Here is a 12,017-nt window from a genome sequence, read left to right as displayed (position 1 = left end):
GTGAAACATTTTCCACACTCACAGCATTTATAGGGCCTCTCCCCTGTGTGAATTCTTTGATGGGTAATAAGGTGCGAGCTGCGATTGAAGGTTTTCCCACACTCATGGCATTCATAGGGTCTTTCACTTGTGTGGATCCTCTGATGTCTAGAAAGGGCTGATCTGTGAGTGAAACTTTTCCTACACTCATGGCATTCATAGGGCCTCTCATCTGTGTGGATTCTCTGATGAACAGAAAGGGCTGATCTGTGAGTGAAGGTTTTCCCACAATCACTGCATACATAGGGCCTGTCCCCTGTGTGAATTTTTTGATGGGTAATAAGGTTTGAGCTGCGGCTGAAGGTCTTCCCACACTCACTGCATTCATAGGGTCTTTCACCTGTGTGGATCCTCTGATGTCTACAAAGGGCTGATCTGTGGGTGAAGCTTTTCCTACACTCACTGCATTCATAGGGCCTCTCATCTGTGTGGATCCTCTGATGAACAGAAAGGGCTGATCTTTGAGTGAAGCTTTTCCTACACTCACGGCATTCGTAGGGCCTGTCCCCTGTGTGGATTCTCTGATGAACAGAAAGGGCTGATCTGTGAATGAAGTTTTTCTCACACTCACTGCATGTATTTTTTCTCTTTTGCCTAAGGATTTCCTGTTGTGTTGTGGTTTCCATGAGGACCTTCTGAGTTCCCCAACAGGAAATACATTTATCCAATTTCTCCCCTGGCTGGTTTCCTTGCTCTCTTTCTGGTCTGTGCTGAATCTCAAAGGAGTTTCCCTGCTCATTACTCCTGGACACATTCCTTTTCGATCTTTGCGATAATGCTCTGTGTTTATCCATTTGCTCAACATTTTCCTGCTGAGAATTCTGCTCCTCTTTCTCACATGCCATTGCATCACCTGCTGTGATAGAGACAGAAACCTCAAACAGGGATGGAAAGGGGAAGACCAAACCAAAACAAGTGCTGAAGACAGGTCAAATAAAAATCAGGAACTGAACACCCCCAAACTCTTCCCCTAAATAGGACAGAGGAGGGGGATGAATTCAGCCTTCACATCCCATCCAAATATGCAGGGGGAAGGGAGGAAGCTAATGCCTGGTGTCTGCTAGGATCTACAGGAAGCCATAAGCTTTATTTACCCTGAGGATACGACCCCTGCTAGGGACTATAATGAACTGAGAGACCTCCCAAGGGCTTTGTTGGGCATACCAGATGTTTCCTTTAGGCACTTACAGATTCTGAGTTGGTTTAATGTTTTCTCACCTGTGCGGGGAGCTCTCAGGATCTCTCTTTCCTCAGAGCCCTGGAGGTCTGGGACCCATGGCTCTTCCCCTTGTTCCAGCTGGGAGATCACATCATGTTAGAAAACTAGAAACCCTGCTCAGATGAAAGAAAACAAAGGAGTTCAATTGATTTCATAAGACTTGGTCATAAAAAACATTCCGTTTAGTTAACTTCAGTGCTTAGTGTGACCTGGCGGGCCAGAGGCAGTTCTCACTGAAAATGCCAAGATCAAGGCAGGCTGAAAAAGAGATCACCCACATGGGTTATCGAGAAGCTGAAAAAAGAAATCACACAGCCCCCTTTATTGCATCCCAGTTCTCTGACTCCCAATCAGCACCTAGATTCAGCACAGTGAAAGGTTATTTAAAAACTGCTCGCATAAACAAAAGGATCTTTTGACCCCAAAGGTCAGCCATGTTACCAGGTCAGTATAGGTTTGGATCTTACTGAAAATACCACACTGCCAGCCAATCCTTTAGCATCTAAACTAAAGGTTTAAACAAAATAAGATAGAATGAAGTTTCAGATACATTCCAGAATGGACAAATCAGGTTCTTAGCAGTATTAGTGAGTTGCCAGTGTGAAAGTCTGTCTGGAACACATCCACAGCTTGGATGGGTCATTCAGTCCTTTGTTCCAGGGTTTAGGTTGTAGAGAAGTTGCTCCAGAGGCAGGAAGGGGGATTGACGACAAAATGGAGATGATGCAGCTCCGCTTTATATTCCTTTTGCTATGTGGCTTGTTCTTCCTGTGTCCCAAACACAAGATTCACAGCACATGGCATGGGAAAGCCTTGGAGGTCTCATTACACAGGCTTACGCGGGAATGTCTTGCTGACTCAATAGGTGTATCCCCTTGGTCCTTTCCATGGGCTCATTGTACAGCTGATGATCCTCAATGGGCCATCAAACAGGCTAGGCAGTGTTGATGCCAATATGTCTGGAGGTGTCACCCAGAAACACTGCACAAGTCTGGAAATACAGATATACCCTACATATCTATAACTCACAATACAAAGGTGATAGAAAGATAGAAACAAAATGATCATACTTGGAAAATCATAACATTTTCACTGACACCTTCCATGGCATATCTAGCATGATTCATTGCAATTTTATCAGATTTTATTATTTTATTATTAATACCAAAGTGTCTCACAATTCCATAGAGTGTCACACTTGGTAAACCAGTGAATTCCCAGGACCAGTTCCCCAGGTCCATGAAGATGCTGAACACTATGCTTAGAGGGATTGAAATACCCACATATCTGCTGGGAACACACACACAGACACTGTGTCAGTCTATACCCCTGTGTTCACTCTTCTAGAAAATTATGATCAATTTTGTACACAGTATGGCTTGTGAGGTATCATTTGAAAACCCATAACCTACTGAACATTATCCTCCTGTTAAAATGTGTAGTAACACTGTATGTAAAGTTATGAGATTTTACAGTATGATATTACTGAAAAATTTAACAGTTCTGGGGAACACTCACAGACCAGTTCCTCAGAGACAGCAAGGCAAACAGCTGGTCAAACAGCCATTCTCCTGCAGGGGGAAGGTGTGAAGAAGACATTTACATTCCATCACAGGGACCTCTTGAAGCTGTTGTGGAAAACGACCACAGGATTGATTTTGAATCAGCTCAGCCTGAGGCTCTTTTCTTGTTTACAAGCGCGCAGGGGGCGACAGCTATTGGAATCCTCTCCCCCTGAGCTAAAAATCACACAAGCCTTTTAAAGCTTAAAACCACAAATAGTGACACATTAATTACCTTATTTGGAATATATTGCAAAATATAATGCAGGTCAAAAGCAAGCTGAACAATCAGTTTTCCATATTTGGCTGTTCCTGTTATTGTTATTCCTAGTCTAGTTTGTGGTTTGACTTTTCTAACACTTCCACTGTGGTTATGTTTCACAATCTCGGTTATTGCAAATCAGTGTGTTTGGGGACTTTCCACTTCACCTGCTTAGGCCCCTTCGGCACACAGAGCCATTGTTCCCCAATTTGGGGGATTTTCCATTCCACTTTGCCTTTCTCTGCCCTTTACACAGAGAAACAAGCTCAGCTAATACTTTACGCCTACTAGCTTGACCAAAGCTCCAAAGCTCTTTCTGTAGACTTTCCCGCACAATTCTCATATCTCCAACAGACAGCCTGTCACCATGACTGAGCTGAGAACTGAAGTGGTTTCTAGTACAAAGGACTGAATTCTAAAAAGAGACGAGGAAAATGCTTCTCTCTCTCTCTCTCTGCCCTTTCCCTCTGCTCATGACAACTCCTGAAGAAGCAGCAAAGAATCCTGTGGCACCTTATAGACTAACAGACCCACTTCCTCAGATGCATGTAGTGGAAATTTCCAGGGGCAGGTATATATATGCTAGCAAGCAAGCTAGAGATAACTGTGAATGGCTTGCCAACTACAGAACCAGTTTCTCCTCTCTTGGTTTTCACACCTCAGCTGCTAGAACAGGGCCCCATCCTCCCTGATTGAACTGACCTCGTTATCTCTAGCTTGCTTGCTAGCATATATATATCTGCCCCTGGAAATTTCCACTACATGCATCTGAGGAAGTGGGTATTCACCCACGAAAGCTCATGCTCCAAAACGTCTGTTAGTCTATAAGGTGCCACAGGATTCTTTGCTGCTTTTACAGATCCAGACTAACACGGCTACCTCTCTGATACTTAACTCCTGAAGAGCTGAACGTGGGCGGCAGGGTGGGTTAGGCCGAGACCTGGTGAAAGGAAAATCAGCCTGTCTCAGCACAGGGTGAGAGAAACATTTGCCTTGAATCCGTTTCAGCTTGTTAACTTAGACATTAGTTTGTGTTTTATCTTGCATTTCTTTTGTAAACAATTCTGAGCTTTATGCCTCATTATCTGTATCTTAAAATATGTTTTTTGATAGTTAACAATCTTGTTTTATTCTTTATCTAACCAGTGTGTTTGTATTAAAGTGTGTTGGAAACTCCATCTGGGATAACAAGGCTGGCACATGTCATTTTCCACTGATGAAATGAAAGACTTCATATGAGCTTGTGTTGTTCAGGAGTGAGCTGGACAGGGAAAGATGCACATTTCTGGGGAAAGTCGGGGAGCAGAGAATTTTCTGGGGTTCTCCTGCGAGGTACTGTAATTTGTGAGTCACTGACTAGCAGCACTCAAAACTGTGTAGCTGGGAGTGAGTTACATGCTGGAGACTGTGTGTGAACTGCCCAGGAGTGGCTGCTCTCACAGAAGAGCCGTGGAAAAGGCACCCCAGCTTGGGAACTGAGGGGACACAGCTGTTCAACAGTCCAGATTGCACTGTGCTTAATGTCACAGACACTCAATTTCAAAGTGTCTCCTAAAACACAGAGAAAGTAAATCTATGTCCCAGAAATCAAAGACTCCAGAGAGAGGGCATGTCTCCCTGGTACTGCTTCTTGCTGACAGAGAGGTCCAGAGACAGAGACAATGAGAGAGTCTTGGGGAAGCTGGGAACAGTAACCATGGGCTGGTGGGGTTCGGTGGAGAAAGGGAACAGGAAGGGCAGGGATATCACTGAATTCAGGATCTCAGCAGTACTAGACGTCAGGATAACACATACTGCAGCTCATTGGAAAACATATAATCCCAACTACACATACAGAATGATGGAGTCTAAATTAGCTGTTTCCACTCAAGAGAGAGATCTTGGAGTCACTGTGGATAGTTCTCTGCAAACATCCACTCAATCTGCAGCAGCAGTAAAAAAAAGTGAACAGAATGTTGGGAATCATTAAGAAGGGGATAGATGATAAGACAGAATCTCCTATGGGCGTACCATGGATTTATATAGAGGCAATATCTCGAATATTCCGTGCAGATATGGTCGTCCTATCTCAAAGAAGTTCACTTGAGCAAACAGGAGCTATTTGACACTGTGTGATATGGCTCCTGTGCTCTGTTCCCAAAGCGTTCTGCAGCAGGGAAGGGCCTGTGGCAGTGCGTGTGTGTCACTGGCATATTGGCGTGATGCTGAAACAGGGCAGAGTAGAAGTGGCATTGTGGGGTTGGCATGAACCTTATCTCTTCATTTCCTATTCCAAGAACAGGGGACGGGAATCCTTACCCAACGAGGTCACATTCTCATAGTTCTCCTGCATGACATCCCTGTAGAGGGCTCTCTCAGTGGGGTCCAGCAGAGCCCACTCTTCCCTGGTGAAATACACAGCCACCTCCTCAAAGGTCACCGGCCTCTGAAAGAGCAAGAGTCCAACACTCTGTACCTGATGTCCCACTCTCAGCCCCACTATTCATGGGGGACAGCAGCCAATCACAGTCAACAGAGTCCCACCCCCACCCTGCAAAGAGTATCCTGGAAACACCAGGTTAAAGGGACCAAGAGAGAGCCCGTTGTCTCTCCCAGCAGATCCATAACCCCCCTACTAGCCACAGAACGATACAGGAGATGGATCCCCTAGCAGGGTCCAGGGAGAGCTCCCTGGTAGGAAGCCCAATAACCTTCTCATCGTGAGGAGCTGGATATGAAGGGCGGGGCAGCTCCCCTAAACCTCACTGGTGGGTGCCTCCTTCATATCTCACAGCAGCTGCTGGTCAGTCAGGTCAGGCTCCAGCACTGGGAGTCTGGTCAGGTTGACTAGCTCCATGTAGGTGGGTTATTCTTGGTTTCACAGATTAGGGTATTTCCACCACCTAATCTCATGGGTCTGTTCCTAGAATCTAGGCCACTTAATAAACAACTCCCAGCAGGTTTATCTCAAGCTGTCCTCCTCCCTTCCCCACCCTGTGCATTTCCTGCCCCACTCCAACCTCCAAACCAGACTGTGCAAATCTTCGCATCTCTGGTGTATTTGCTGTCCCTCTCCCGCCCTGCAGGAACCCACCAGCAACCTCCCAATAATCCCTACCTTAACAGGCTCCTCTGCACCCATTTCTCTTCCCTCTCCCATGGGAGGATGGGATGAGCTAGAGCGAAACATGGACGTCATTCTCCAGCCTGTCTGGGGGAGAAGGGCAGTTGTGGGGGTTTCAGAACAGGCTTTAGTTAATTTCACAAGATGATTCTCCCAGGCCCTTCCCTGCAGACAGACATCCTAGATTCTGCCATGCTGGGAAAGAGAACAAGCATGTTATTACACTGTAGACCTGGCCCCTGCTGCCAGGCTAAGCCCACAGAGACATTTTTAATCTCCCTTCTCCCTCCCCTCACCCCATAACAAAGTCTCTGAACACAAGGCTAGAAAAGAGCAGAACCAAAGGAGTCACTGTGGAGGATTCCCTCGGACACTGACCCCACCGCAGCCACAGCCCAGCAGGGGAATATGGAATCAGGAACTGGCTTTTCCTCTCTCTGATCTTTGTTTTGTTCACTGGAAAGTGGTTCTGCCCAGGGATGCAGCAATACATGTGTCTGGGTGGACCAGAGAGCTGGAAATCTCTCCCCCCAATTCATTTCTCCCACTGCCCCTTTCAGTCTCTCCTTCCCCTGTCCTCTCTCCCTGGCCCCTCTGGCTGGGAACGTCCCATTCCTGGGGGCTTTGCTCTCCCATGGCTGGATTTGCTCCTGGCAATTGCTAATGGGAGGAGAAATGAGGAAGGACTGTTTGGGCAGAGTCACTTTCTTGCCAGACCCCAGCACTTTCCCTGAGGTCTTTCAGTTACCTGGAGTCTCTGGTAGAATTTGTATTAACAGGGCCCAGGTCTCCCACAAGGGGCTAGTACGAGCTAGAGAAAGTCATCACGTTGGCTGGGCAGAAAAGAAACTTTAATTAAAGTCATTTCCCAGCAAAGAACCCCGCTGGGGGAGCAGCAGCTGCTAAGCCTGGTCTCCCAGATCACAATGGAGGCTGCAGCGTCTGACCCAGAAAGCTGAACCCCAATATCCTGAGCAGAGAGGGACAGAGCATCTGAGCAGCTTTCCTCCTTTAGCTCTCTGGGGAGAGCAGCTAATGAGAGCCCCTCCTCACAGGGAGAATTGCTGATCTCATTTGCCCCACTGTCCATCTGGAATCACTCTTTGTGTTTCCATACAGTGACTCTGGAGTAACATTGGTCTCAATGTTCAGAGTAGCAGCCGTGTTAGTCTGTATCCGCAAAAAGAACAGGAATACTTGTGGCACCTTAGAGATTAACAAATTTATTTCAGCATGAGCTTTCACTTCTTTGGATACAGAAAATTGGTCTCAATGAAACCAGATTTCAAAAAGAATGAGTCCAGAATGCTGTGGAAGAAACCATCGTGTGGCAGTGCTGACCCCCTTCCCACCTCCCTCACCCCCTAGATCTAGGATAAGGGCTGGGGGGGAAGGAATGAATATTCCCAATGGAACAGGAAGTTCCTGCAGTTTTCAAGAGAGTAGAAAAGAAAAATCAGTGATTTCACCTCACAGTGTTTGACAAGTGGATAGAAAGTTATCACAGTAACTGGGTCTGGCCGGGGACTGCCTGGCAGTGCTTGCAGTCAGGATTCTGGCACAAACTGATCAGGGAGAAGGATCATGGTTAGCAGCAGCCCCCAGACACCCCCCAGTACCCAGAGCCCAGACTCCCAGCCAGGGTCCCCAGACACCCCCACAAACCCAGCCAGGGTCTCACCAGATATTCCCTGGCACCCAGTCCGCAGAATCCCTGGCCAGGGATCCCAGATACCCCTCAAACCCCCACCAGCCACAATGAGAGCTGGACACTGGCAAAATCGAGAGAAAATGGGGCACAATCGGGGGAGGGGAACAGGGAACTTCTCAGGGATTTGAGGGGGGGGGTCACCCTGGGTGTTGCTCATTGCTCTCTAGAGAGAAAGGGGGCAGGACGGGAGAGGAGGGGGGGTCCCCACGGGCAGTGGTAAATCCGAGGGGATCTCAGCCCCTCCCTTTCTCTCCCCGCTCCTCAGGGGTCACCTGCTCTTCTCACCCCCCCCCCCCGCCATGTCCGGGCTGCACAGACATTTCCCACCCGCCCCTTTCCCAGCCCCCCAGCCCAGTCTCACCCCCCACAGCCCCCACCCGGCCCCACGCAGAGACCCCAGTGGGACCAGGCCCCTCCCCCCAGCACCCCCCGTGGGGCCCCAGGGCAGAGCCTGGCCGGGCCCGGGGGGCGCTGGGCTCCTGCGGGGACAGCAGCTCCGAGCTCCCCGCGGGCGCTGCCCCCCCCCCCCGGGAGCAGATCCCGGCGCTGTGAGATGCCGGGTCCCCCCACCGGACACTGGGGCAGAGTCACCGCCCGGCCCAGACCCCGGCCCCGCCCCGGGGCTCGCTCCGGGACCTGGAGCTGCAGCTCCGCAGCGAGGCGGGCAGAGCCCGGGGCGGCCCCAGGGCGGCTCCAGCGGGGCATGGCCCGGGCCGGGCACGGGGGGGGGGTTAATGAAGGGCTCTCCCGCCGCGATCTGCGCATGCCCAGAGCCCCAACGGCACAAACCCTTCTCCTGTCCCGGGAGAGGCTCCAACGGCCCCGCGCGAGCCAGGCAGAGCCGGAGCGCCCAAGGGTCCTTCGTAGCGCGGCTCCGCCTCCCGCCGATGTCACTTCCGCTCCAGGGAGAGTCAGGAACTACATCTCCCAGCCTGCCTCGGGGCCGCTTCCCCTCTCCAGCCCAGGTAAGGGGGGTCCCCGGGGCCAGCCTGAGCCTCCCCCCACCGCTCATCCTTTCCCCTGGCCCCGCGCCCTCTCCCAGCTGGTGCCTCTCAGATCTCCCCCTCCGCCGCCCTTTCCCGGGGAGCGGCAGAGCTGGGAGGGCTTGTGACCCCCACGTAATAACCATCCCCCCAGCCCTGACCCCCCCCCCGGCAGGAGCGTCCCCGCCCCACGCGCGTCCTCGCCCCCCGGGCCCTGCCGGTGTAACGATGGTTTCTTTATTGCAGCAGAAACCGCAGCTAGTTGCAAAACGGGAATGCTGCGAGCAGGTGTCAGTTCAGCGCTGGAGCTGGGACCCAGCACGTGTCAATCACTTGCCTCTAAAGCCTCTAAATCCCCTGGGCAGAGCTCGCCAGGGCACAGCTTGGGAGGTGCGCTGGGAATAGATCCTGCAGGAAGCGTCTCTCTCACAGCAAAGTGGTGCAGGGGGAGCGTGCTGGGCCCATAACCCTGAGATCGACGGCTCGAAACCATCCTCCGTTAGCTTGGGTGCTCCCTGCGTGTTCTCTGCACGAAAAAGAAGAACAAATTCTCTCCCCATTTACCCTTCCAGGGTGATTAAAGTGTTAGGCCTGAATAAAGATATAGCAGACAAAACCAAAGTCAGGCTAACAGAGGTTTGTGGGTAATCCCTGAGTGGAAAACACTGAGAAGCAGCAGCATGTCTCACAAGCGCTGGGAAAAAGTAAGATAAAAGTGAAGCTGCATTCCTGGCATAGTAACAGATGTGCTGTGTTCGGGCAGCTCCTTCGAAGAACTGATAAGAGCCCTAGTTTCCCAGCCTCCTTGTTTTCACTCCCTGGTTTTGTTCTTTGTTTGTTTTTAACTCCCCTACATTTCTAACTTTAGGCATGCATGTATACTAAAGGTGTCTAGTTTCTAGTTGTTAAAAGAAGGGGGTGGGTTGCTCCAGTAAATAATTTATGACGCGATGGAACTGTCTATATAGGCTTATACTAAGATGTAAAGAGGGGGCTGGTTCTCTCTGGAGATGAGCTGCTCTCTATTGATGCGTGCACTTGTCAATAAAGAGCTTTTAATCGGACCTTGCTGGTGTTGCCTGTCTCTCTCGCGGTCAGACAACGAACTTTGCCGTCGGGGTTAGAGTCCCTGACAAAAGGAAGGCATAAAGCCCCAGCAGAGCCCTGCCCCACAGAGTCCCCTCTTGGAAGGTGAGAGATGTGCTGTGACTGGGGCTCCAGCTCAGGGTTGCCAGGTTTATATCACTTTTGGTGATGCCCAGAACAGGTCCAAGTCCTGCCCCTGCCCCTCTCCCTCCCCCCACCTCTGCCTAAGGCTGTGGGAGGGAGTTAGGGTACATGAGGTGCAGGTTCTGGGATGAGTAGGGGAGGCAGTGGCAGGCTCTGGGAAGGAGTTTAGGTGCAGGAGGGGGTGTAAGCTCTGGGAGGGAGTTAGGGTACATGAGGTGCAGGTTCTGGGCTGGAGCAGCAGGTTGGGGTGCAGGAGGGGCAGTGGCAAACTCAGGGAGGGAGTTTGGGTGCATGCAGGGTGCAGGATCTGGGCCGGGTCAGAGTGTTGGGGTGTGGCACCTACCTTGGGCAGCTCCTGAAAGTGACCCGCACCCACATCTGGCAGCGACTTCTACATGAAGGAGGCCGGGGGGGATCTCCTGGGGCCACTGCCGACAGGCACCACCCCTGCAGCTCCCATTGCCACAGTTCCAATGGCAGAGTTGGCGCTTGGGACAGGGGCAGCGTGTGAGAGGTGCACCTCACAGGGACGTGCCAGATGCTTCTGGGAATGGTGCTCCGTGCAGAGCGAGGGTGGGCAGGAATCTGCTTTAGCCCCACTGTGCTGCAGGTAGTAGTGGCAGGAGCCCCCAGGCCCTTTCAAATCGCCCAGGGCCAGCTGATCTGACTGTCTGAGAGGGAAGCCACAGGAGTGGTCATGCACTTCTGGGAAGTCTTTTGGGGGCTCCTGGAGTAGGCGGCAGAGAGATGCAGCCTCACCAAGTCTGTTTCCCTGGAGGAGAGAGGGGACTGCAGGGTGATATCCCACCTCTGTGCAGCCAGGAGCCTCTGCTCCCCTCTACCATGCTGGAGCCTCCACATTTATTTATTGACAAATAAAATTTGCAGAATTTAAAATATTGTGCACAGAATTTTTATTTTTTTGGTGCAGAATCTCCTCAGGAGTGAAACCGACTCAGGAAACCTCCTTGGATCGTCACTGCTTGGTTAACCACTCAGCCACCACACCAGTGTACAGACAGAGTGCCAAGCCCCACTGCTATGTGGGGCTGGGGGCTGGGGTCGGGTCACACAAATTCAGACTGTACGTTCCCCCAGCTACAAAGTGCCGCTGATTTCCCATTTAAGACATTAGCCGTTAGTGACAAGGTTTGTCCGCGTTCTTTTCTTTATCTCATGCTGCTAGTTAGAAAGATCAGTATGGATTTTTTTTTTCAAAATACACAACCCCCTATACCTGCTTTTAGCAATCAGAATAATTGTGTCACCTTATTTTTGCCTGCTCCAGTACAGAAGAAGAGGCCTTTGTGGGTTTCCTGACTCAGAGGATGAAAATGAATGTGTGTCGGGCCGCACTGCTGTGAATTGTTGTCGAGCGGAGCCCATTATTGGCATTGGTAGTGTAGACACGGCCTCAGACTCGGTGCTGGGGAGGGGAAGTATTGCCTCTAGAGACACCCAGAGGTGGTGTGGGATTGTCCCAGGTTACTGGGTGGGGGCTCGAGCGGGCTCTGTGTTGTGTTGTTAAAAAGGATCCCCAAGATATTGAACCCTGTGCCATGTTGCTGCCGACTCCAACTGGCAGAAGGGTCACAGAAAGAAGCAGGGGGAGGGGAGAAGCACCAGTGAGTTTATGCAATTATTCAGTGAGGCAGAGGCCTGGCAGAAGGAACTACCTGTGCAAGCCCCCTTGCCAGAGAGGAGGATCTGTGATGTCCTCGGCACTGGAGATAAAGCCCAGGGATGGGGCAGAAAATGGAGCAGGGAAGATTTGTGAGCTGGGAACTCCTCTCCCCAGGTATTTCCCCTGCAGGCCTGTTTCAGTGTCTCTCTTTGCTCTTTCCCTGTGTAACCCAGTGGTTCTCACACTTTCTGAACTGGTGACCCCTTGCACAAAGCAAGGTGCTG

At 50.8% G+C, this 12,017-nt stretch overlaps 1 protein-coding gene and 1 long non-coding RNA gene across 4 annotated transcripts in view; one reads left to right on the top strand and one right to left on the bottom strand.

The window, feature by feature from the left end:
- Nucleotides 1-9,500, top strand: part of LOC115635995 (gastrula zinc finger protein XlCGF8.2DB-like) — a 71,385-nt gene extending 61,885 nt beyond the window's left edge. Inside the window, exon 6 of the transcript XR_003996765.1 lies at nt 9,126-9,500. The gene's annotated coding sequence lies outside the window, so the exon portion shown is untranslated. The remainder of the gene's footprint in view (nt 1-9,125) is intronic.
- On the bottom strand, nt 5,468-8,857 carry LOC115636003. Of its 3 annotated transcripts, none has more exons than XR_003996769.1 (5): nt 8,686-8,857; nt 7,655-7,750; nt 6,934-7,018; nt 6,180-6,380; nt 5,468-5,507 (listed from the first exon to the last, which is right to left on the bottom strand). It is a non-coding gene; the product is annotated as an uncharacterized LOC115636003 (long non-coding RNA). The 3 variants fall into 3 exon arrangements; XR_003996770.1 differs by having other exon boundaries at nt 6,180-6,272; XR_003996768.1 differs by having other exon boundaries at nt 6,180-7,018.
- Nucleotides 9,501-12,017: the final 2,517 nt, after the last annotated feature.

This window comes from Gopherus evgoodei, chromosome 16 (genome assembly GCF_007399415.2).
Source record: "Gopherus evgoodei ecotype Sinaloan lineage chromosome 16, rGopEvg1_v1.p, whole genome shotgun sequence".
NCBI classification, from domain to species: Eukaryota; Metazoa; Chordata; order Testudines; family Testudinidae; genus Gopherus; species Gopherus evgoodei.
The sequence above is the reverse complement of the archived record's forward strand: the minus strand, read 5'-3'. Positions and strand labels throughout refer to the sequence as shown.